The following is a 6,820-nucleotide window of genomic DNA, read 5'->3' as shown; positions in this document are numbered from 1 at the left end:
AAAAAATTGATATCTTTTTTTAGCTATGTCAAATTTAGTATTAAGACATACTAATTAGAAACTCAATTTTGTACGTTCAAAAGGACCACAACAATATCAAATTTTAGTCTTAAAAGTGCCACCTCAAAATTGATAATTTAAGTAGAGATGCTCTAAGTCAAGATTAAAATAAATTTTTTTTTAGCCTAATGTTTATTTAACACGGAAGAAAATTTATATAATTTTACTATTCAAATAAAAGGTTAAATAGAGAAAATAAAAGATTAAATATAGGGTTTGACTTCTTTCATATTCAAATTTCAATAAAAAAAAAAAATCTCAACTTAAGAGAACTTGAGAGGCATGGGACCATAGGTCCTATTTTGATGATCTGAAATTTATTTTATAAGGTCCTTTGTGTATATTATCCACGAAAAAAATTAAGTTAATTTTATAATCATAGTGTTTTTCTTTTATCGCGTGTGTCTACGAAAAAATGAATGATCATTGAAAAAATAAACCATCCCATTTTTTTGAAAATAAATACAACAAAATTAAAATGTTACGATTATTAGATTGATTTAATTTTTTATGGATGATATATATATATATATATATATATATAGAATATCCTACATAATGAATGATTTGGATCATTAAAATATGATCCATCATAGGCTAGCCCAACCCTTATATAAATACCATAAAAATTATGACATTAGTGAAATGAACTTGTTTGGACAAAATAATAATTGTGGACGTCTACACAGATGTGATTTGTTCTAGTCATCACATGAGGACAATTGTGCATATGGTAAAATAAAAAGAAAATGGAGGGTAAAATGGGAATGAAAAACAAACTATCTTTGGCAAAGTAATTCTTATATATATAGATATATATTAAATAATGTCATAATTACTAAATATAATGAAATGAGACAAACCTGACCATCCTTGCTTAGCAACAGAAAAACATATTTCTTTTTTTTTTTATCGGTAAAAAAAGAAACTTTATTGATGTAAGAGTAAAGTACAAGGTACAAAATAGAATACATCAATAAAAAAAGGAAAGTGCAAAAGTATCACGATGAGCTAAATCATCCCAACTATATTGGCACCAAAAAGCTCATCCTATCATTTGCTAGCACCCCCAAAGTTGGTGAGCGACCAACCAAGGAAACAAGAAGACAAGAAAAAAAAAAACAGAATAACCTTCAACCACCACCTTCAGCCAGAACAGCAGCAAAGCACCAAAACAGACCCATCCTCCATTCCTGCTAACATAACCAAAACAACAGACTCAGCCACAAAAACAAAACAGATTAGCAAGACCAATATGCCAAAGCAAGAAGAGCAAAAATCATGTAGATGTAGACGTCCCCGAACGCCCCGGGAGGAACGAGCTCCTGTTCTGTTCATTTTGGGGTCACTACAGCTCAGGACTCTCAAATTTGTCACGGTTCTAAGTCTGAACCAAAGAGTCCAAATCCGACAAATCGTTTTGAGAAACAGATTTTTGAAAAGAAGTGCCAAACATGGACTGCTTTGCCAGATACAGAGTCGCCACCTAAATGTTTTTTTAATGGGAAATTTAGGAAACCCTGACTCGGTGCCAAAGGCCACGTGTCCGTCATCACCAAAGTTGCCTCGGCTCGGGAACTTGGGTACGATTGGGGAAGGTCACTTCGTGAGCACCCCCGCTCGCCCGATCAAAGATCGGCCTCTACTAACCATGATATCAATTTTTGAAAACTTTGTGTGTCCTTACTCCGGTTATTAGCCTAGGTTACTATGTGATGCACACAGCATATAAGCATAGACTGGGTCGCCCGAATTGGAACAAAACATTTCATGTTTGTTTATTTGAAAGTGGTTTGATAGTGCTACCCGCAAGTAGGCTAAGACGTGGATTTGCCACCCTCGGGTGGGCTTAGAAAACATGATTTTGCCACTATCTAGTGGGCTTAAAACACACATTTGATGAATTATTCCAATTCAAATAACCCAACCTTTATCCACAGACATTCAGGCAGTTATATCACATAAGCACATAGCCTCATGGTAAGCATGCTATTCATGGCAGTCACTCACACGCATGCGAGGATGCTAAAGCATAGAACTTACCGAGTACTCCAAGCCAAAATAGGAACTACATTAGAAATCATGCATGATTCTAAGTATACAAAAATGCTTAATGCAACACATGCAAAAATGCAAACTATAGCAGGCTCGGCTATTCTAAACATGGTATATGAAATGCTACAACTATCATGTATTCAGTTTGGAATTGAAAGTACAATGCAGTTAGTATGATGCGCCGAGCCCGGTGCATGCAATACAGATGAATGATGCAAACATGCTGTCATACTGTATGCTAATTTAAATATGCCCTAATCTAACCATCATAAGCAGATAAATAAAAGGGAAGAAAGACGTGGGGTTGGAAGACATACATCACACTCACGCACACTTATTACAGTTGTGCCCTCGCGCAGAGGGTCCGAATAAATAATACAGTCCCGAATAAAAGAATATTACAGTCCAAATATTACAGTCCAAATAATATACAAATTCCTAATTAATTAACAAATTAACTAAGAAAATAAATAAAACTGGCATGCAAGCCAGGGACTGCCTTGCTTCTGATGGATGATGCATGTCCGGGTTGTCTTGCGCGGAAATCCACCGGGATGCCCCAATTAGCCTCTGTTTAGCAGTTATTCTTGGAAAGCGTGCCAAGCTCCGAAAAGTTGCTGATTCTTCATTTTGCTGCAACAGAGAGCAGGAAAGGGGCATAGCAATGTATTTTCACAGATATATGCATGCCTCGATCCTCGTGCCACCAATCACGCATATCGATGCATGATGGCAGAGGGGTCGAAATGTGCAATTCAATATAGGATGGATACACATGAAAACACAGCTAAAACCTAACTCCATCATGGGTAATCCGGAGTGTCGGTGACTTGGAATTGAGACACGTTCCGTCACTCGGAGTACGAAATGCACCTCGTTTCCCGTGCCCGGGCTAACTCCTATCCCGAACACGATGCAATATGTATGATATGCAAAAATGCAACTAAGATACAGCCTAGCATGCACAATGCTATGAAAATGAGATGTCTCGAAATGCGTGCACACAGGCACGCAAACCGAGAAAATGCATACGCAATGCAAATGATATGGAAATAGGATATGGGCTTACACTAACATGAGAGAGCCTCAGCCACACTCACATAAGAGGCCGGTGGATGAAAATGAAGTGCCTCGAAGTGCATGCACGCGGGCACGCAAACCGAGGCAATGGCATATGCAATGCAATGGCATGGAAATGGCATATAGAACGCAACATGGACTTATACTAACATGAGAGAGCCTCAGCCACACTCACATAAGAGGCCGATGGATGAAAAAGAAGTGCCTCGAAATGCGTGCACATGGGCACGCAAACCGAGGCAATGGCATATGTAATGCAATGACATGGGAACATGATATGGGCTTATACCAACATGAGAGAGCCTCAACCACACTCATATAGGATGCCGATAGATGAAAATGAAGTGTCTCGAAGTGCGTGCACACGGGCACGCAAATCGAGGCAAGGGCATACGCAATGCAAATGACATGGGAACATGATATGGGCTTATACCAACATGAGAGAGCCTCAGCCACACTCACATAGGATGCCGATAGATGAAAATGAAGTGCCTCGAAATGCATGCACACGGGCATGCAAACCGAGGCAATGCAAAAATGCGAACTATGGCATGGGAAATGATATGCAAACATGGTAATAGAATTTAAGCACTGAAATGTGGGGGAAAACAGCCCCGAAATGAGGCGAAAACACACCCGATGCAGGGAATAGTCCCGAAACATGAATTTTGGCACCCGAAATGGCCTATAGCTATACCAAACATGCACAATTGGCACATGGAATGAAAAGACAGAAGCAAGAAAGCCCCAAAATAAGCATTTTTCCAGTACAAATCATGGCCAAACAACAAGCAAATATAGGGCAACAATGGCATGCAAAAATGGCCCTAAACATGAAATTATGAAGCAACTCACAGCTGCTAATTCCAAACAGGTTAGGGCCCTTCAACAACATTGAAGAGGGGCCAAAAATAAGCATATTTCCAGAACTGTAAAAACCCAAAAACAGTGTACAAACATGCTAGAAATGCAATGCAAAATAAGGCTCAAAAGAGGCTATAACATGAGGTATGCAAAATATTCCACAAATGGCCAAAGACCCTCAATGAAACATGAAGAATGGGCCAAAATAAGACTATTTTCAGAACTGTAAAATGGCCAAAAACAAAAGCATGATAGGCTAACAAAACATGCAAGAATGGGGACCAAAAGAGAGATACAACATGAAGTGGCATATGGAGGTCCCAAACCATGAAAGGACCTAAATGAAACATGAAGAATGGACCAAAATAAGACTATTTTCAGAACTGTAAAATGACCAAAAACGAAAGCATGGTAGGCTGCCAATTTATGCAAAAATGGGGGCCAAATAAGAGATATAACTACAAGTGGCACATGGAGGAATCAAATGGTGAGGGGCCCTTCAACAATGTTGAAGAAGAGCCCAAAATAAGCACATTCACAGATTACATCATGCTCAAAAACAGATTACTCATGGGCCAAAAATAGCCTTGAAGAACAATTTTTCCAACCCCCAAAATAAACAATGGCAGCTGGTTATAAGGACCAAAAGGAGGGTGTAAAGGTGGGGCAAAAAGGAGGTAAGCTTTCACCCACAAAATATCCCCCGGATTAGGATATTTTCTGGGGAAAACAGCTGCACAGCTGTAAAGTACCAAGCATGAGGAACATGGCCGGCCCCTTACTTTTGCTGCAGGTGGCCGGCCGGCCACCCCCCCTAGCCGGCCAGCTAGGGGTCAAAAAGGTCAACTTGAAATAGTGGCCGGCCACCACATATTGATGGCCTCCCAGGTCTCCTCTTCACAACCCTGTGGCTCGAATTTGGAAATTCTAAAACAGGAGAGAGAACAAGCCAATTTTAGGAGGGGTTCAAAAGGGTCAAATGGAATTAATGGCCGGCCATAAACTTTTAGGGTCCTCCCATGTGTGTACAACACAAATATGTGGTTCAAAGTTCAAGAAAGTGGCCCAAGGGTGTTCAACATTGGCTCGGAAGGAGGGGTTCAAAAGGGTCAAGAAGCATTAGTGGCCGGCCATGAACTTTTAGGGTCCTCCCACGTGTGTACATCACAAATATGTGGTTTGGGTTTGAGGAAAATGGCTCCAAGGTGTTCAACATTGGCCCGGAAGTGCGAAAAACGGGTGTCGGAGGGCGCCGGAGGAGTAAAGAACTGGTTGTTGAAACAATTGCTGGCCTCCCACCCTTCCATGACCTTCCTAGTGATGAAACAGAGGTACCTGCCAAAAACGAATGAAAACCGATGCAAAACGAATGTTCGGGGGCCAAAACACGCAGTTCGGGGCCCCAGAAACTGCCCGTTAAACACCGAAAGTGGCGTTCGGCCACGAAGTGGGTTTCTCAGACCCCAGTGTCCCTCAAAAGGGAGAAAATAAGATGTATGCCAAAAATCAGAGCAAATGGAGATGGTTAAGCGGTCCCAAACCGGGGCACATGGCCAACGATCTCGAAAAACCGAAAACCAGACTCCGAAATGGGCAAAATGGCCTGCGGCGACAAAATGTAGCCCACGGCCACTGAGAGATGGTCTACGGGACCTCTCCTTCCCCTCAGGAAAAGAAACGAAGAAAATCGAGTCTGGTTCGCAAACCGAGGCAAGGCACAGAAGAGGGTTCGGAAGTCCGGAGGCAGGGCTCGCAGCCGCGACTTTGAGACTTCTGAACAAGCACAACATGCAATATCACCAAGTGCTCAACTGGTGACGTCTGAGTCTCAAGGTCGGTCAAAAATGGGGTGTCTACACTCAGAAACCAGGCCTAACACAAGCTCAAATTCCATTTCTAATGCAAAACAAACCATTGTACCTGATCAGTTCAACCATTCAGCATAGCTTCATCCATGCAGCTGAGCATATCATTCCAACAGAGCAGGGCAACCCCTCCACCCAGCAGATCAGTTCAACCACCAAGCCCTTATGTCATCTACCAAGCCTTACAGCCAACTTCAACCCTACATAGCATCATACAGCCAAAATAAGAACAGTACACCTCTGATTAGTTCAACCATTTAGCAGAGCTTCATCCATACAGCTGAGCATAACATTCCAACATAGCAGGGCAACTCCTCCAACCAGCAGATCAGATCAACCACCAAGTCCTTCTGTCATCCACCAATACTTACAGCCAGCTTCAACCCTACAGAGCAACATCCAGCCAAAAACAAGAACACTACACCTCTATACTGCAGATGATCACCTACAGCCCAACACTACACAGCAGCTCCACCAGGCACCTCACAGACACATCCTGATCTGGCTTAAATTCTTTACAATATCATGCACTGAATAGTGTATGCTAGACAAATTATACTTAACCCATAACCCAACCCTTACCTTTACTATCTCACTCAACTCATCCATGTTGGGCAAACTACCTTTAAAGACACACTCATTTCTCAACCTCCAGGTAGACTAGAGCATAGCAATCTGAACAAGTCTCCAAATATTCAACACCATTTTCTTGAAATTTGTTCCAATCCACCATAGCAACATACTCACTACATTAGGAGGTGTGACCCAACTTATTCCCCACCAGAGCAACAATTTTGACCAGACTAACCAAACCTCAGGGTAGAGGAAAAATAGATGGTCCACTGTTTCAGCTTCATTTTTGCAAAACGGACAGTCATTTCCCATTGTTGGACTTA

The 6,820-nt window shown here is 41.5% G+C and overlaps 1 long non-coding RNA gene across 1 annotated transcript; it reads right to left on the bottom strand.

Annotated features, from left to right (window-relative positions):
- Positions 1–956: 956 nt before the first annotated feature.
- On the bottom strand, positions 957–6,101 carry LOC145807537 (uncharacterized). Its single transcript, XR_014350684.1, has 2 exons — positions 5,980–6,101; positions 957–1,253 (listed from the first exon to the last, which is right to left on the bottom strand). It is a non-coding gene; the product is annotated as an uncharacterized LOC145807537 (long non-coding RNA).
- Positions 6,102–6,820: the final 719 nt, after the last annotated feature.

The sequence above is a fragment of the Camellia sinensis genome, chromosome 14, assembly GCF_055761805.1.
Source record: "Camellia sinensis isolate YWXY chromosome 14, ASM5576180v1, whole genome shotgun sequence".
Taxonomy (NCBI): Eukaryota; Viridiplantae; Streptophyta; class Magnoliopsida; order Ericales; family Theaceae; genus Camellia; species Camellia sinensis.
Note: the sequence above shows the minus strand (reverse complement) of the source record. Positions and strands in the feature narration are given on the sequence as shown.